This window comes from Palaemon carinicauda, chromosome 26, assembly GCF_036898095.1.
Source record: "Palaemon carinicauda isolate YSFRI2023 chromosome 26, ASM3689809v2, whole genome shotgun sequence".
NCBI classification, from domain to species: Eukaryota; Metazoa; Arthropoda; class Malacostraca; order Decapoda; family Palaemonidae; genus Palaemon; species Palaemon carinicauda.
In genome coordinates, this window is record NC_090750.1 from 12,394,884 (window position 1) to 12,415,596 (window position 20,713).

The window sequence follows — 20,713 nt, forward strand, 5'->3', positions numbered from 1 at the left end:
GGTGCCCTGAAAATTACTGTGGCCTTAAGGGGGGGTCGCAGGGGGAGCGGAGCCCCCCCCTCCCTGGTAGGCCTAGGTAGGGGTACAGGGCCCCCAGGGTAGGGTAGGTGGTTGTATTAGGTTCGGTAGTGCCCCGACAAATCCCTTTTCTCCTCCTCCCCCCACCTAAAAACCCCGCTTCCCACTGGGGTCCCCCATAATTGTAGTAGTAGGTTTATGCTTACATTTTATGTGTAAGAGTTAAGTCTTAGCTTATTTTTTATTCATTTCCTCATGTTTCTATGCGATATGCAACAATAATCTGGTTGTTTTTTGCCGTTTTTCGTCGTTAATACTTGAAAAACGGGTGCGGCCTTCTCCTAGACATTTACCGACATGTGGTTTAGCCAGGTTACTGCGTAAATCTGTGGGTAATTACCATTCTGTAACTAGCAGTTGTTATTCGTATTTAAATACTCTTCTCGCTGTCAGTTAGCCTTCTATTATAAATACAGTAATAACGTTGGGCTGCAGTTACCTTAAATTTATCATTATAGGTTCTTGGTAGTAAATATAACTTGTTACATTTGTTTCTCTTAGGAGCAATGTACGTGTGGCTACTATTAACTTTATTCTATAAATATGAATACTGTTTAGAATGATTAACAGAGTTAATGTGTTCGCGTTTAGTCAGCCATTCATTGTTAGGTAGGTAGGATTTGTTGTATTTGCATAAGTGTTGTGTAGTGAGTAATTAAACCTTGTTCAAAATGCCTTTTAATCTAGAGAGCTTTGCTGGAAACCCCAAAGAGGAATTATCTACGCTCAGGTATGCTACTAAACAGGATCTGCGTGACCTAGCAGCGAAATGTAACATTGTGGTTGATCCTGCTTATGTGAAGGCTAGATTACTGAGTAAAATTTTGGATTATTTAATTAACCAAGAGATTATTGCAGATGATGAAGAAGTACAAACACTCAGAATTGCAGCAGGAGTACTTCCGCCTTTTCCAGTAGATACAGAAATAGAGAAAATAAGGCTTCAATTGCAGTTAGAGAAGGTAAAGAAGGAAACGACCGAACGGGTGCTCTATCTAGAGAAGAGAGCAGAAGCAGAAGAAAGAGAGAAGGAACGAGAAGCTGAAATAAGACACCAGAAAAAACTCCAGGAGCTTTCTTTAAGTAACAGGAAGGAAGCCACACTCCCTGCTACGTTCGAAGTTTTTAAAGCAAGTAAGCTTGTACCTGATTTCGACGAGAAAGATCCTGAAGTTTTCTTCCAGAACTTTGAACAAATCGCAGAAACCTTGAAATGGCCTGTAGAATTCTGGTCTCTGCCCATCAGGAACAAAGTGAAGGGTAAAGCTGCAATTGTTGCTTCACAACTGGTAAGTGAAAATGACTATACAGTGTTAAAGAAAACTGTCTTGGATGCGTACTGCATTACCATAGAAGGGTACAGACAAAATTTTAGAAATTCTGTTAAAACTTTCAACCAAACTTTTGTAGAATTTTGTAGTGTCAAAAATAGGCAGTTGAATAAGTGGTTAGAAAGAGCAGGTGTTGATAACTTCGAATCATTTAAGAATTTGATTCTTCTAGAAGAATTTTTGAGGAAAGTGCCTACTCATATCTCAACCTTCATTCATTTTAAAGGTGAAACACTGGTAAAGAAGGCAGCTAGTCTCGCCGATGATTACCACTTAATCCATAAATCACAAAAGGGTCAAACTAACAAATCTTCTCCTTCCTTTTCCAAATCTCCCCAGGTATCCTGTGCTTACTGCAAGAAAGAGGGCCACACTATTGAAAATTGTCCACTTCCACAGTGCAAAACTTCAAATGCAAAAGACGGTAAAAATGCCCAGTCAAGGAGCACATGCCATGTGACTACTACGATGGAAGGGTTGCAGCCGTTTGAAGGATTTATTTGTGATGTTACTGTAAATGGTACTTCACTGAAGTGCCTCAGAGACTCTGGTTCCTCTCAGTCTATATTGGCAGACTTAGGTTCGAAGAATTTAACTTATACTAAGGAGTTTGTAACCATTTCAGATTTAACCTCTTCCTGGACTCTGCCACTTGCTGAAGTGGAAATTGTTAGTCCTTACTTTACAGGAAAGGCTAAAGTAGCTGTGTTAAAGCAAGCCTTGCCGTGTTCTCCAGTAGAGCTGATCTTGGGTAATGATCTAGCAGGGTCACAGGTGAAAACTAATTTTATTATTTCAGATCCTGAATTCGTAATCCAAGAAGAAAGTAAGTCCATAGAATCTCCACCAGCTATAACTCAGGTTGTGACTAGGAATACTTCCAGGGCAGGACCTTTGAAAAGTGAGAGTAAAACTACTGGAAGAACTATGGAGGCCTTAGACTTGGTGAACGTAGGTAAGAAAGAGTTTACTGAGCTACAGAAAGAGGACCCCAGCCTTAGTGAACTTTGGAAAAAGGTGAGAATTCCAGATGAAAATCCAAAATTGCCATATTTTTATGTGAATAAAGGTATTCTCTGCAGGCATTTCAGGTCGCCACAGATTAATTCTAACCATACTTGGAGGGATTGCCACCAAATAGTCATTCCTCAACCTCTAAGACTTTCCTTGTCAGACCTCGCTCATTCTGCAGAATCCCACTTAGGGGTCAACAAGACTTACAAAAGAGTAAGTGAAGACTATTATTGGCCAGGCCTTGGTAAAGATATTAAGAGCTATGTTGCTTCATGTCACCATTATCAGGTTACAGGTCAACCTAACCAGAGAATCCCGCCAGCACCACTTCAGAACGTACTAGTACCCAAAACTCCTTTTTACAAACTCATCATAGATTGCGTTGGTCCCTTACCAAAGACCAAGAGAGGGAATGAATACATACTGACTGCAATGTGTCCCACTTCAAGGTACCCTTTGGCATTTGCAATCAAAAATATAAATGCAATGACTATATTACTTAACCTTAGGAAGGTTTTCACTGTTTTAGGATTTCCTTATGAGTTACAATGTGACCAGGGAACTAATTTTACAAGCCATGTCTTCAAACAAACTATGCATACATTGAATATTCATAATGTTAACTCCTCTATAAATCATCCACAGACAAATGGTGCCCTGGAAAGGTTCCATCAAACCTTGAAGAACCTTTTGCGTAAGTACAGCAGTGAAACGGCAAATCATTGGGATGAGGACCTCGATCTCCTAATGTATGTTTTACGATGCACTCCACATGATACCACAGGGATATCTCCCTTTGAGGCATTGTTTGGGCGTCGACCACGAACTGTATTGGTTATGGTGAAAGAAAATATTTTGCATCAGAAACCAGAGGAGACTACTAACACGTTGCAATATATTAAAGACCTTAAAAGTAAGTTTCATCAGATAAATGATTTGGTATGTTCTAACCTCCTTTCCTCGCAACAAGTAATGCAGCAACAGGGGAACAAGAAAGCCAGGTTAAGGGAGTTCCAGAAAGGTGACCAGGTACTTTTATACCATCCAATTCCAGGAGCTCCCTTGAGAGAGAAGTTTGCCGGCCCATATACAGTCCTAGATCGTCTTTCTAAGGTAAACTATATAATTAGTACCCCAGATAGGAGGAAGGATACACAATTAGTTCATGTGAACTTGTTGAAGCGGTACCAAAGTAGAGTAAATAGTGGACCACCTCGAGTAACATTGGTGACTACCTCAACTCTTAGGTCTAAAGACGACTACCCTGTTGCTACTACTAATGAAGACCCTGATGAAGAACCAGAACTGATATCTTTTAGTGATTTAACTAACTCTGAGATAATGGGTAAGCTTGACTCCTTTTTATCACACTTGTCTACAAATGAAAGCAAAGAACTAAACTCCTTACTCACCAGTTTTCAGGACTTGTGCACTGATGATCCAGGAACCTGTAACCTGATTCAACATGACATCTTGCTGGAGCCAGGAACACAGCTCATCAGACAACCATTTTATAGAGCGATAGGAAAGAAGCTTGAATCCTTAAGGTCAGAGGTACAGTACTTGATAGATGACAAGTTAGCAGTCCCAAGTACCTCCCCTTGGGCTTCACCTTGTATACTTGTACCTTAAGCAAACGGTAAGTTAGGACTATGTACAGACTACCGCAGACTGAATAAGGTCACCATTAAGAATTCTTTTCCTTTGCCACGGATCAATGATATTTTAGACAATATAAGTAATTCAAAGATTTTGACTCAGATTGATTTACTAAAAGGGTACTATCGGGTAAAACTGACCCCAAAGGCCCAATCAATCTCTGCTTTTGTAACACCCTTTGGCCTATTTGAATATGTGGTTATGCCTTTTGGGCTCTCTAATGCCCCTGCTACATTTCAGAGGCTGATGGCAGAGGTAATCAGAGATTTACCTAACGTCTATGTGTACTTGGATGATATAGTCATAGCAAACATGACTTGGGAGGAACATCTGCACACTCTCTCAAAACTGTTTACATGACTACGTACTGTAGGTCTCACCATCAACTTAGCCAAGAGTTCATTTGGGCAAGCTAAGGTTGTATACCTTGGTCATTATTTGGGCAGTGGAGAAATAATGCCAAAAGATGCTAAGATTGAGAGTGTAATGAACATACCTGTACCCCTTTCAAAATCTCAACTTAAGACCTTTTTAGGTATGGTCTCTTATTATTCCAAATTCATAAAAAATTTCGCCATCCTTGCTGCTCCATTATATGCACTACTATCTAACAAAGTAAACTTTGTTTGGACCAAAGAATTAGACAATCTTTTCCATCAGCTTAAAGGTATCTTGATTTCTAAACCAATTTTAAGGTCACCAGACTTCTCAAAGGAATTTTTATTACAGGTAGACGCCAGTGGCACAGGTTATGGAGCTGTACTTCTGCAATCTTATGCTCCTAATGACACCAGCTGTATTCCAACACTGCATTACCTACGAGTAGCCTATCACTCGAGATTCTTCAGAGGAGCACAAACCAGATGGGCTACCGTAGAGAAGGAGCTTTATGCGATCGTAGCTTCTTTACAACACTTCCAACCCTATCTTGAAGGTCATCGTTGGGTCATTGTCTTTACTGATCACCGACCTCTCACGTTCCTCAACCGTGCCAGACTCAAAAATCTAAAACTCTTACGGTGGTCTTACATCCTTGGAGCCTTTAATATTCAGCTTCAAAGCATCAAGGGAACCAACAACACCATTGCAGACACCTTGTCACGCCTTCCATCAGCATCTGCAGCTGGATCCACCGCTATGGACCCATCTTAGGGGGGGGGGAATTGTCAAGTTTTCACTCCACTATTGTATATATTGAATATTATAAACTGTTTTTAGTATTTTCTTACTTTCTTTATGCACGCCCTCTGTTGATTGCTTTCTTCACTTTTCATCCTTCCTTGTCCAGAGCAAAGTCTCTTTTCCCATTATTCCTCCTTTATGTTCTTCATTTTGTTTACTTTTGTACTTCAAATTTCTTGTTTAGTTAGGTGTATTCTTCCTGTTCTGAAGACAGTGTTCGTGGCTCTTTCTCCTATTACTAAGTGTATTTTGTTATTTAGATATGTTGAATTGTGTTGAATTATTGAACTATTTGCCATATGTTTAATTATTATAGTGAAGTGTTTTGTTGAAACTATTTCGTTCATGTATAAGTGTTAAGTAATTCATGTTAATTTGTATCATTAGTAATTAATAATTATAATAAGAGATTGTTGAGTTTCGTTCACCCGACCATGGTTTCGCACAGTTTGGATTTTATTTTGGTGGAATATTATTTTTATTATGCTTCCTACTGAGTGTTAGCTAAGGCCATCTTTAAGCTAAAGTATTTACCACTGAATACGAGGACATTCAGCTTAGGCATGTCATAATTTGGGGGCCTGTCTGGGATTCCAAATCTGTTGTGCGACTATAAACTGTTGAAATGATTTTGGTGAATTTTTAAGAACTGTTGGAGAACGATATGTCCAGATATTGTGCTTCATTGATTTGTACAGTTAGTGCCACGCTACGCTGTTCTTCGCTTTCATTAACTGTGTTTGAGAGTAGTTACCAGGCAAGAATACACCTCATCTCTCCTTAAACCAAGGTAAAGTATTTTTGAAGGATAAGTCGATAACAAGTGTTAATTGACAGGGATCTCTGTGTGTATCGCCTCTTATGCCCGCCTCATTAATATTTTCCATAATAAAGGTCACCCTCGCTATCATATAAAAGTGATAAGTTACGTTAATCTTACGTTACCTTGCACATCATTGATTAGCTCCAGACCTTTCGGATTAGAAAAAAACAATGTACTCCTTTTAAAGTCTTCTCATTGCGGAAGTATTAGTTCATTCTCGCACTTTTAGTGTACCTCGAACACTCCGTGATTCCAGACTTTCTGTAATTACCATATTGCGCTAGTTTAACTCCACAAGATTAGACATGTGGGTTAATATCTAGGAGAGGGCCGCATGAAGATAACACTGATATTCAATTTATTTTTACTAGAATATGTAGGAATGTATGTATACAATGGTATAACAGTGAGATAATTTAGTGAAAATCAATAATAGTCGAAATATCGACTATCAAACTCACGCTACTCTTGTCTTCCTCCCAGATTTTTCTAAGTCTGTTGTTATTGTTGACTGTGTCTTATTTTTGCTCAAATGAGCCCTGTAACCACTATAATCCGCAGACAAACTAGTGCACTATGACGTCTTCACGTTTGGCCAATCACAGTGCGACAATACATTTTCTTTCCCAATGACGTCTTCACGTTTGGCCAATCACAGTGCGACAATACATTTTCTTACCCATCACAGTGCAACAATAAATTTTCTTACCCAGCCATTTTATTTCGTTCCTAGACATGGAGGCCGAAGCAAGCACGTCATCTGATATTGCACAAGAAATTGAAATTCCCGTTTCTTGTGCCGACTGTTTCTTAAGTTACGGTGAATTTGTTTTAGCCTATTCGGGGAAAATCGAAAAACTTGTGGATTTGTGCCAGAGACACAATTTAATTTTGCAAAATAAAAAGTGTCCGCATTGTCAGGAAGTGTGTAGGATTGATTACAAGAAACATAGTTTTGGGTGTGATAAGTCTTACATTACGAAAGGACGTAGACGTAAGCGTTGTTCATATAAAGTGTCGTTGTTTGTGAGTACCTGGTTTTCCAAAGGAAAACTGGACATTGAAACTAATTTAAAATTTATAGTTTTGTGGGCTCAAAACTGGTTTTGCTACGAAGTGGCCATTTCTGAATTGAAATTAAATAAAGGTACTGTCTGCGATTGGTCTTCTTTTTGCAGGGAAGTTGTAATTAATTGGGTATTAAGGCGCAGCAAGAAAATTGACGGCCGCAATTGTACAGTAGAAATTGACGAGTCCTAATTCGGCAAACGGAAATATAATGTTGGCCGAGTAATAGACGGCCAGTGGGTATTTGGTGGTATTTGCCGCGAATCACTTAGAGTTTTTTCTGGTCCCCGTGGAAACCCGGGATCGTGACGCCCTGCTCTCGCTGATTAATGAGAGGATCGAGCCAGGCAAAACCATAATTTCGGACTATTGGCGAGCTTATAACTGTCTGGCAGAGGAAGGTTTTAAGCATTTGACGGTTAACCACAGCCTTCACTTTGTTGATCCCAAGACACAGGCTCATACCAATACTGGTGAGAGGAAGTGGCGGGACGTGAAGAATTTAGTGCCGAAATATGGTAGGAGGAAAAAACACTTCGTCGGGTACCTTGCCACTTCCTACTTCAAGTTGCATGTTCGGGAACCATCGCAACGGCTTCACGTTTTCCTCAAAGCAGCAGCACATCTTTACCAACCAACAGTTTAAGGTAATCTTCATTGATTTATAGAGTATATTATAATGGTGATAGTATAATGAAGGGGGGGTCGCAGGGGGTGCAAAGCCCCCCCCCCCCCACCCCCCGGTAGGCCTAGGTAGGGATACAGGGCCCCATAGGCTAGGTTAGGTGGGTGTCTTAGGTTCGGTGGTGCCCTGAAAATCACTGTGGCCTTAAGGGAGGGTCGCAGCGTCCCCCCCCCCCCGGTAGGCCTAGGTAGGGGTACAGGGCCCCCAGGGTAGGGTAGGTGGTTGTATTAGGTTCGGTAGTGCCCCGAAAAATCACTTTTCTCCTCCTCCCCCCACCCAAAAACCCCGCTTCCCACTGGGGTCCCCCATAATTGTAGTAGTAGGTTTATGCTTACATTTTATGTGTAAGAGTTAAGTCTTAGCTTATTTTTTATTCATTTCCTCATGTTTCTATGCGATGTGCAACAATAATCTGGTTGTTTTTTGCCGTTTTTCGTCGTTAATACTTGAAAAACGGGTGCGGCCTTCTCCTAGACATTTACCGACATGTGGTTTAGCCAGGTTACTGCGTAAATCTGTGGGTAATTACCATTCTGTAACTAGAAGTTGTTATTCGTATTTAAATACTCTTCTCGCTGTCTGTTAGCCTTCTATTATAAATACAGTAATAACGTTGGGCTGCAGTTACCTTAAATTTATCATTATAGGTTCTTGGTAGTAAATATAACTTGTTACATTTGTTTCTCTTAGGAGCAATGTATGTGTGGCTACTATTAACTTTATTTTATAAATATGAATACTGTTTAGAATGATTAACAGAGTTAATGTGTTCGTGTTTAGTCAGCCATTCATTGTTAGGTAGGTAGGATTTGTTGTATTTACATAAGTGTTGTGTATTGAGTAATTAAACCTTGTTCAAAATGCCTTTTAATCTAGAGAGCTTTGCTGGAAACCCCAAAGAGGAATTATCTACGCTCAGGTATGCTACTAAACAGGATCTGCGTGACCTAGCAGTGAAATGTAACATTGTGGTTGATCCTGCTTATGTGAAGGCTAGATTACTGAGTAAAATTTTGGATTATATAATTAACCAAGAGATTATTGCAGATGATGAAGAAGTAAAAACACTCAGAATTGCAGCAGGAGTACTTCCGCCTGTTCCAGTAGATACAGAAATAGAGAAAATAAGGCTTCAATTGCAGTTAGAGAAGGTAAAGAAGGAAACGACCGAACGGGTGCTCTATCTAGAGAAGAGAGCAGAAGCAGAAGAAAGAGAGAAGGAACGAGAAGCTGAAATAAGACACCAGAAAAAACTCCAGGAGCTTTCTTTAAGTAACAGAAACGAAGCCACACTCCCTGCTACGTTCGAAGTTTTTAAAGCAAGTAAGCTTGTACCTGATTTCGACGAGAAAGATCTTGAGGTTTTCTTCCAGAACTTTGAACAAATCGCAGAAACCTTAAAATTGCCTGTAGAATTCTGGTCTCTGCCCATCAGGAACAAAGTGAAGGGTAAAGCTGCAATTGTTGCTTCACAACTGATAAGTAAAAATGACTATACAGTGTTAAAGAAAACTGTCTTGGATGCGTACTCCATTACCATAGAAGGGTACAGACAAAATTTTAGAAATTCTGTTAAAACTTTCAACCAAACTTTTGTAGAATTTTGTAGTGTCAAAAATAGGCAGTTGAATTAGTGGTTAGAAAGAGCAGGTGTTGATAACTTCGAATCATTTAAGAATTTGATTCTTCTAGAAGAATTTTTGAGGAAAGTGCCTACTCATATCTCAACCTTCATTCATTTTAAAGGTGAAACACTGGTAAAGAAGGCAGCTAGTCTCGCTGATGATTACCACTAAATCCATAAATCACAAAAGGGTCAAACTAACAAATCTTCTCCTTCCTTTTCCAAATCTCCCCAGGTATCCTGTGCTTACTGCAAGAAAGAGGGCCACACTATTGAAAATTTTCCACTTCCACAGTGCAAAACTTCAAAAGAAAAAGACGGTAAAAATGCCCAGTCAAGGAGCACATGCCATGTGACTACTCCGATGGAAGGGTTGCAGCCGTTTGAAGGATTTATTTGTGATGTTACTGTAAATGGTACTTCACTGAAGTGCCTCTGAGACTCTGGTTCCTCTCAGTCTATATTGGCAGACTTAGGTTCGAAGAATTTAACTTATACTAAGGAGTTTGTAACCATTTCAGATATAACCTCTTCCTGGACTCTGCCACTTGCTGAAGTGGAAATTGTTAGTCCTTACTTTACAGGAAAGGCTAAAGTAGCTGTGTTAAAGCAAGCCTTGCCGTGTTCTCCAGTAGAGCTGATCTTGGGTAATGATCTAGCAGGGTCACAGGTGAAAACTAATTTTATTATTTCAGATCCTGAATTCGTAATCCAAGAAGAAAGTAAGTCCATAGAATCTCCACCAGCTATAACTCAGGTTGTGACTAGGAATACTTCCAGGGCAGGACCTTTGAAAAGTGAGAGTAAAACTATTGGAAGAACTATGGAGGCCTTAGACTTGGTGAACGTAGGTAAGAAAGAGTTTACTGAGCTACAGAAAGAGGACCCCAGCCTTAGTGAACTTTGGAAAAAGGTGAGAATTCCAGATGAAAATCCAAAATTGCCATATTTTTATGTGAATAAAGGTATTCTCTGCAGGCATTTCAGGTCGCCACAGATTAATTCTAACCATACTTGGAGGGATTGCCACCAAATAGTCATTCCTCAACCTCTAAGACTTTCCTTGTCAGACCTCGCTCATTCTGCAGAATCCCACTTAGGGGTCAACAAGACTTAAAAAGAGTAAGTGAAGACTATTATTGGCCAGGCCTTGGTAAAGATATCAAGAGCTATGTTGCTTCATGTCACCATTGTCAGGTTACAGGTCAACCTAACCAGAGAATCCCGCCAGCACCACTTCAGAACGTACTAGTACCCAAAACTCCTTTTTACAAACTCATCATAGATTGCGTTGGTCCCTTACCAAAGACCAAGAGAGGGAATGAATACATACTGACTGCAATGTGTCCCACTTCAAGGTACCCTTTGGCATTTGCAATCAAAAATATAAATGCAATGACTATATTACTTAACCTTAGGAAGGTTTTCACTGTTTTAGGATTTCCTTATGAGTTACAATGTGACCAGGGAACTAATTTTACAAGCCATGTCTTCAAACAAACTATGCATACATTGAATATTCATAATGTTAACTCCTCTATATATCATCCACAGACAAATGGTGCCCTGGAAAGGTTCCATCAAACCTTGAAGAACCTTTTGCGTAAGTACAGCAGTGAAACGGCAAATCATTGGGATGAGGACCTCGATCTCCTAATGTATGTTTTACGATGCACTCCACATGATTCCACAGGGATATCTCCCTTTGAGGCATTGTTTGGGCGTCAACCACGAACTGTATTGGTTATGGTGAAAGAAAATATTTTGCATCAGAAACCAGAGGAGACTACTAACACGTTGCAATATATTAAAGACCTTAAAAGTAAGTTTCATCAGATAAATGATTTGGTATGTTCTAACCTCCTTTCCTCGCAACAAGTAATGCAGCAACAGGGGAACAAGAAAGCCAGGTTAAGGGAGTTCCAGAAAGGTGACCAGGTACTTTTATACCGTCCAATTCCAGGAGCTCCATTGAGAGAGAAGTTTGCCGGCCCATATACAGTCCTAGATCGTCTTTCTAAGGTAAACTATGTAATTAGTACCCCAGATAGGAGGAAGGACACACAATTAGTTCATGTGAACTTGTTGAAGCGGTACCAAAGTAGAGTAAATAGTGGACCACCTCGAGTAACATTGGTGACTACCTCAACTCTTAGGTCTAAAGACGACTACCCTGTTGCTACTACTAATGAAGACCCTGATGAAGAACCAGAACTGATATCTTTTAGTGATTTAACTAACTCTGAGATAATGGGTAAGCTTGACTCCTTTTTATCACACTTGTCTACAAATGAAAGCAAAGAACTAAACTCCTTACTCACCAGTTTTCAGGACTTGTGCACTGATGATCCAGGAACCTGTAACCTGATTCAACATGACATCTTGCTGGAGCCGGGAACACAGCCCATCAGACAACCATTTTATAGAGCGGTAGGAAAGAAGCTTGAATCCTTAAGGTCAGAAGTACAGTACTTGATAGATGACAAGTTAGCAGTCCCAAGTACCTCCCCTTGGGCTTCACCTTGTATACTTGTACCTAAGCAAACGGTAAGTTACGACTATGTACAGACTACCGCAGACTGAATAAGGTCACCATTAAGAATTCTTTTCCTTTGCCACGGATCAATGATATTTTAGACAATATAAGTAATTCAAAGATTTTGACTCAGATTGATTTACTAAAAGGGTACTATCGGGTAAAACTGACCCCAAAGGCCCAATCAATCTCTGCTTTTGTAACACCCTTTGGCCTATTTGAATATGTGGTTATGCCTTTTGGGCTCACTAATGCCCCTGCTACATTTCAGAGGCTGATGGCAGAGGTAATCAGAGATTTACCTAACGTCTATGTGTACTTGGATGATATAGTCATAGCAAACATGACTTGGGAGGAACATCTGCACACTCTCTCAAAACTGTTTACACGACTACGTACTGTAGGTCTCACCATCAACTTAGCCAAGATTTCATTTGGGCAAGCTAAGGTTGTATACCTTGGTCATTATTTGGGCAGTGGAGAAATAATGCCAAAAGATGCTAATATTGAGAGTGTAATGAACATACCTGTACCCTTTCAAAATCTCAACTAAAGACCTTTTTAGGTATGGTCTCTTATTATTCCAAATTCATAAAAAATTTCGCCATCCTTGCTGCTCCATTATATGCACTACTATGTAACAAAGTAAACTTTGTTTGGACCAAAGAATTAGACAATCTTTTCCATCAGCTTAAAGGTATCTTGATTTCTAAACCAATTTTAAGGTCACCAGACTTCTCAAAGGAATTTTTATTACAGGTAGACGCCAGTGGCACAGGTTATGGAGCTGTACTTCTGCAATCTTATGCTCCTAATGACACCAGCTGTATTCCAACACTGCAATACCTACGAGTAGCCTATCACTCGAGATTCTTCAGAGGAGCACAAACCAGATGGGCTACCGTAGAGAAGGAGCTTTACGCGATCGTAGCTTCTTGACAACACTTCCAACCCTATCTTGAAGGTCATCGTTGGGTCATTGTCTTTACTGATCACCGACCTCTCATGTTCCTCAACCGTGCCAGAGTCAAAAATCTAAAACTCTTACGGTGGTCTTAAATCCTTGGAACCTTTAATATTCAGCTTCAAAGCATCAAGGGAACCAACAGCACCATTGCAGACACCTTGTCACGCCTTCCATCAGCATCTTCAGCTGGATCCACCGCTATGGACCCATCTTAGGGGGGGGGGGAATTTTCAAGTTTTCACTCCACTATTGTACATATTGAATATTAAAAACTTTTTTTAGTATTTTCTTACTTTCTTTATGTACGCCCTCTGTTGATTGCGTTCTTCACTTTTCATCCTTCCTTGTCCAGAGCAAAGTCTCTTTTCCCATTATTCCTCCTTTATGTTCTTCATTTTGTTTACTTTTGTACTTCAATTTTCTTGTTAAGTTAGGTGTATTCTTCCTGTTCTGAAGACAGTGTTCGTGGCTCTTTCTCCTATTACTAAGTGTATTTTGTTATTTAGATATGTTGAATTGTGTTGAATTATTGAACTATTTGCCATGTGTTTAATTATTATAGTGAAGTGTTTTGTTGAAACTATTTCGTTCATGTATAAGTGTTAAGTAATTCATGTTAATTTGTATAATAAGTAATTAATAATTATAATAGGAGATTGTTGAGTTTCGTTCACCCAACCATGGTTTCGCACAGTTTGGATTTTATTTTGGTGGAATATTATCTTTATTATGCTTCCTACTGAGTGTTAGCTAAGGCCATCTTTAAGCTAAAGTATTTACCACTGAATACGAGGACATTCAGCTTAGGCATGTCATAATTTGGGGGCCTGTCCGGGATTCAAAATCTGTTGTGCGACTATAAACTGTTGAAATGTTTTTGGTGAATTTTTAAGAACTGTTGGAGAACGATATGTCCAGATATTGTGCTTCATTGATTTGTACAGTTAGTGCCACGCTACGCTGTTCTTCGCTTTCATTAACTGTGTTTGACAGTAGTTACCAGGCAAGAATACACCTCATCTCTCCTTAAACCAAGGTAAAGTATTTTTGAAGGATAAGTCGATAACAAGTGTTAATTGACAGGGATCTCTGTGTGTATCGCCTCTTATGCCCGCCTCATTAATATTTTCCATAATAAAGGTCACCCTCGCTATCATATAAAAGTGATAAGTTACGTTAATCTTACGTTACCTTGCACATCATTGATTAGCTCCAGACCTTTCGTATTAGCAAAATCCACTGTACTCCTTTTAAAGTCTTTTCATTGTGGAAGTATTAGTTCATTCTCGCACTTTTAGTGTACCTCGAACACTCCGTGATTCCAGACTTTCTGTAATTACCATATTGCGCTAGTTTAACTCCACAAGATTAGACATGTGGGTTAATGTCTAGGAGAGGGCCGCATGAAGATAAAACTGATATTCAATTTATTTTTACTAGAATATGTAGGAATGTATGTATATAATGGTATAACAGTGAGATAATTTAGTGAAAATCAATAATAGTCGAAATATCGACTATCAAACTCACGCTACTCTTGTCTTCCTCCCAGATTTTTCTAAGTCTGTTGTTATTTTTGACTGTGTCTTATTTTTGCTCAAATGAGCCCTGTAACCACTATAATCCGCAGACAAACTAGTGCACTATGACGTCTTCACGTTTGGCCAATCACAGTGCGATAATACATTTTCTTTCCCAATGACGTCTTCACGTTTGGCCAATAACAGTGCGACAATACATTTTCTTACCCATCACAGTGCAACAATAAATTTTCTTACCCAGCCATTTTATTTCGTTCCTAGACATGGAGGCCGAAGCAAGCACGTCATCTGATATTGCACAAGAAATTGAAATTCCCGTTTCTTGTGCCGACTGTTTCTTAAGTTACGGTGAATTTGTTTTAGCCTATTCGGGGAAAATCGAAAAACTTGTGGATTTGTGCCAGAGACACAATTTAATTTTGCAAAATAAAAAGTGTCCGCATTGTCAGGAAGTGTGTAGGATTGATTACAAGAAACATAGTTTTGGGTGTGATAAGTCTTACATTACGAAAGGACGTAGACGTAAGCGTTGTTCATATAAAGTGTCGGTGTTTGTGAGTACCTGGTTTTCCAAAGGAAAACTGGACATTGAAACTAATTTAAAATTTATAGTTTTGTGGGTTCAAAACTGGTTTTGCTACAAAGTGGCCATTTCTGAATTGAAATTAAATAAAGGTACTGTCTGCGATTGGTCTTCTTTTTGCAGGGAAGTTGTAATTAATTGGGTATTAAGGCGCAGCATGAAAATTGGCGGCCACAATTGTACAGTAGAAATTGACGAGTCCTAATTCGGCAAATGGAAATATAATGTTGGTCGAGTAATAGATGGCCAGTGGGTATTTGGTGGTATTTGCCGCGAATCACTTGAGTTTTTTCTGGTCCCCGTGGAAACCCGGGATCGTGACGCCCTGCTCTCGCTGATTAAGGAGAGGATCGAGCCAGGCAAAACCATAATTTCGGACTGTTGGCGAGCTTATAACTGTCCGGCAGAGGAAGGTTTTAAGCATTTGACGGTTAACCACAGCCTTCACTTTGTTGATCCCCAGACACAGGCTCATACCAATACTGTGGAGAGGAAGTGACGCGACGTGAAGAATTTAGTGCCGAAATATGGTAAGAGGAAAAAACACTTCGTCGGGTACCTTGCCACTTCCTACTTCAAGTTGCATGTCAGGGAACCATCGCAACGGCTTCACGTTTTCCTCAAAGCAGCAGCACATCTTTACCAACCAACAGTTTAAGGTAAGCTTCATTGATTTATAGAGTATATTATAATGGTGATAGTATAACGAAGGGGGGGTCGCAGCGGGGGCAAAGCCCCCCCCCCCCCCCCCCCCCCCCCCCGGTAGGCCTAGGTAGGGGTACAGGGCCCCATAGGCTTGGTTAGGTGGGTGTCTTAGGTTCAGTGGTGCCCTGAAAATCACTGTGGCCTTAAGGGGGGTCGCAGGGGGGGGCGGAGGCCCTCCCCCCCCCGGTAGGCCTAGTTAGGGGTACAGGGCCCCCAGGGTAGGGTAGGTGGTTGTATTAGGTTCGGTAGTGCCCCAAAAAATCACTTTTCTCCTCCTCCCCCCACCCAAAAACCCCGCTTCCCACTGGGGTCCCCCATAATTGTAGTAGTAGGTTTATGCTTACATTTTATGTGTAAGAGTTAAGTCTTAGCTTATTTTTTATTCATTTCCTCATGTTTCTATGCGATGTGCAACAATAATCTGGTTGTTTTTTGCCGTTTTTCGTCGTTAATACTTGAAAAACGGGTGCGGCCTTCTCCTAGACATTTACCGACATGTGGTTTAGCCAGGTTACTGCGTAAATCTGTGGGTAATTACCATTCTGTAACTAGCAGTTTTTATTCATATTTAAATACTCTTCTCGCTGTCTGTTAGCCTTCTATTATAAATACAGTAATAACGTTGGGCTGCAGTTACCTTAAATTTATCATTAAAGGTTCTTGGTAGTAAATATAACTTGTTACATTTGTTTCTCTTAGGAGCAATGTACGTGTGGCTACTATTAACTTTATTTTATAAATATGAATACTGTTTAGAATGATTAACAGAGTTAATGTGTTCGCGTTTAGTCAGCCATTCATTGTTAGGTAGGTAGGATTTATTGTATTTACATAAGTGTTGTGTAGTGAGTAATTAAACCTTGTTCAAAATGCCTTTTAATATGATATTTTGATTATAAAATAAATTTTTGAATATACTTACCCGGTGAATATATAATAGCTGACGTCTCCGACGGCTCGACAGAATTCAAAAACTCGCGAGCGATCGCCATGAAGGTAGCGGGTGTGCCCACCAGCGCCGACTATCGACCAGATACCGCATATACATGTAAACAGCTCCAGTTCTTCTCATCCCGCTGGGTCTCTATCGGGGAGGAAGGGGGGGCCTTTAATTTATATATTCACCGGGTAAGTATATTCAAAAATTTATTTTATAATCAAAATATCATTTTTAAATATTTAACTTAGCCGGTGAATATATAATAGCTGATTCACACCCATGGTGGTGGGTAGAGACCAGTATTAATACAGTTTACTGCGTATATGCTTAGAGTTTTTGACAGTTTTATCATAACAAAACCCAAATAAATATAGGTACTTGGTAAGGAAGCTGACTCTAACGATTACTCTGCCTTGTTAGTCCGCTTTCCTCACGAAGCCCAGCCATCCTTTTAGGATGCTGAAAGACTCCCAGGAGGTGAAGTATCTAGGGCGACAACCCATACAACAGGACCTCATCAAAACCCTTAATCTGGGCGCTCTCAAGAAATGACATTTGACCACCCGCCAAATCAAAAAGGATGCGAAAGGCTTCTTAGCCTTCCGTACAACCCAATTAAAAACATATCAAGAGAAGATTAAAAGGATATTGGAATTAAGGGAATGTAGTGGTAGAACCTTTACCCACTACTGCACTCGCTGCAACGAATGGACCCAGTGTGTAGCAGTCCTCATAAAGAGTCTGGACATATTTTAAGTAAAATGACGCGATTACCGACTTGCTTCTCCAAACGGTCGCGTCCAAAATACTTCGCAGAGATCTGTTTTGCTTAAAGGCCACAGAAGTTGCTATAGTTCTTACTTCGTGCGTCTTAACCTTAAGCAAGCAACGATCTTTTTCACTCAAGTGAGAATGAGCCTCTCGGATTAAAAATCTAATAAAATATGACAAAGCATTCTTTGACATAGGCAATGAAGGCTTCTTAACTGAGCACCACAAAGCCTCAGATCCACCTCGTAAGGATTTAGTCCGAGCTAAATAAAACTTCAGAGCTCTAACTGGACACAGCACTCTTTCAAGCTCGTTGCCTACGATCTCTGACAGGCAAGGTATATCAAATGACTTAGGCCAAGGACGAGAAGGCAGTTCATTTTTGGCCAAGAAAACCAAGCTGAAGTGAACATGTGGCTTTATCTGTAGAAAAGCCGATGTTCCTAAGGCATGGATCTCACTGACCCTTTTAGCCGAAGCCAAGCACACTAAGAAAAGCGTCTTGAGGGTGAGATCCTTCAGGGAGGCTGAATGTAATGGCTCAAACCTGTCGGACATTAGGAACCTTAGGACCACGTCTAAGTTCCATCCAGGAGTTGCCATACAACGCTCCTTAGAGGTCTCGAAGGACTTAAGGAGATCTTGGAGATCTTGATTATTGGACAGATCTAAGCCTCTATGTCTGAACACAGACGCCAACATGCTCCTGTAGCCCTTAATAGTGGGCGCTGAGAGGGAGCGAACATTTCTCAGATGTAGGAGAAAGTCTGCAATTTGGGCTACAGAGGTACTGGAAGAGGAAATGGATGATGACTTGCACCAGTCTCTAAAGACTTCCCACTTCGACTGATAGACCTTGATGGTAGATGCTCTCCTAGCTCTCGCAATCGTTCTGGCTGCCCCCTTCGAAAATCCTCTAGTTCTTGAGAGTCTTTCGATAGTCTGAAGGCAGTCTGACGAAGCGCGGGGAGGCTTTGATGAAGACTCCTTACGTGGCTGCCTTAAGAGATCCATCCTTAAAGGTAGACTCCTTGGAACGTCTACCAGCCATTGAAGTACCTCTGTTACTCACTCTCTCGTGGGCCAGAGTGGAGCAACCAATGTCAACCTGGTCCCTTCGTGAGAGGTGAACTTCTGCAGCACCTTGTCTAGGATCTTGAAAGGTGGAAAGGCATAAACGTCCAGGTGAGACCAGTCCAGCAGGAGAGCGTCTATGTGAGCTGCCTCTGGATCTGGAACTGGAAAGCAGTAAGTCGAGAGCCTCTTTGTCAGAGTAGCAAAAAGATCTATGGTGGGTAAACCCCATGTCATCCATAGCTTCTCGAACACAGTCTTATGCAACGTCCACTCCATGGAGAAGACTTGTCCTCTTCTGCTGAGGCCGTCCGCCAAGACATTCATTTCTGCACAAATCTCGCCAAAGGAGAGATGTTACTGCCTTAAAAGGAGTTCCTTCTGATCCGTGGATCAAAGAACCGAGCCTTCCAGACTGTCCAGTGGAGCTCCCTAACCCAAATCCGCTGCATCTGAAAACAACACATGGTTTGGGTTCTTGATCGCAAGAGAAAGACCTTCTCGAAGTCTGATGTTGCTGTCCCACCAAGTCAGACATGTCTAGACTGAGTTGGAGATTGGGAAAGAGATACTCACTAAGCCCTTCTCCTTGTTCTAATGTTTAGGTGAAATAGGAAAGGGCATAGGTTGAGTCTCCCCAGAGAGATAAACTACTCCAGCGATGAAAGAGTTCCCACGAGGTTAGTTCAAACTCTTACAGAGCAACTGTTTTTCTCTTGCAAGTGAAGGACTTTTAACAGAGCTTGTTCCATTCTTGCGGGAGACGAAAAGGGTCGAAAAATCAGACACTGTATCTCCATTCCCAAAATAAAAGAATAGTCTGGGATGGGATACTGTAAGTTACGACTTCTCTACGTTCACTATGAGACCTAGCTCCTTGGTTAGGTCTATTGTCCATTAGAGGCTCTCCAGACAGCGATATAATGACGAACGCCCTGATTAGCCAGTCGTCAAAATAAAGGGAGGCTCTGAATCCTCAAAAAATGTAGAAAGCTTGCTATATTTTGCAAGGGCCTTGTAAAAACAAGAGGAGCAGGAATGAGGTCGGAGTACAGTGCTCGACAGTGGTACATTACTTTCCCGTCCACAAACCTCAGGTGTAGTTGAAAGTTTGGATGAATCGGGATGTGGAAGTATGCATCCTGAAGGTCGAGAGAGACCATCCAGTCGCCTTCCCTTAATGCTGTCAAGACAGCTTGGTAGACTTCATCGTGAAGTTTGTCTCTACAATGAACACATAGAGCGCACTTGCATCTTACGTACTCCTGCAGTGAACGTGGCTGCCAGATCATTGGAGCCATCCCTGATAGTCTGGTTCCTGCAGAGAACGTAGCTGTCAGATCATTGGAGCCATCCCTGATAGCCTTGTTTATGCATGACATAATTGTACAGGAAGACTTCAAACGCTCGAAAAACTCCTAACAGGAGATGGTCTAGCTCTGAAGCCGACCATAAAATCTTGGAGCGTCTCATGGCCAGGCGCCAGGGAGAGTCTATGAGGCTTGAGAAGTCTATCTGGGCAGAGGCAGGAACTCCCAAGCCGAGAACTTCTCCCGTGTCATACCAGACGCTCGCTCTATAAGCCAGTTTAAAAGGGGGGAAAGCAAAGGCTGTCTCCCCCAAACTCCTCCTGGTGATCAACCAGTCGCCTAGCAAACGTAAAGCTCTCTTAGAAGAGCGAGAGAGCACTAGCTTAGAAAACAACGGCTTCGAAGTAGCTAGGCCTAGTGTAAACTCTGACGTTTAGGCGAACGAGGAGCAGCAGTTACAAAATGGTCCGGACAAAGATCCTTAAAAATCAGTATGATTTATTTAAAGTCCATAGAGGGTTGAGCAGCTTTAGGCTCCTCTCCGTCTGACAGAGTCCCCAAGGGAATATCAGTAGGAGGGGGATCAGCAACTTCCTCATCTGAAGGAACCTCGTCCGACAATTGCCGAGTCTCAAGCAAGGGAGAGACCTGCCGTGGTGGCAATGCTTGACAAGCAGAGTCCACACGCAAAGGAGCATCAGTAGCAGTCAAGACGCTACGTCATGTAACTGCTTAACCCTGGATAGGTATGGTCCTCTGACACCCCTTTAAGGGTATACTCGGACGCGAACGACCCCGACGCCAAAAAAAATTCTTGAAAAA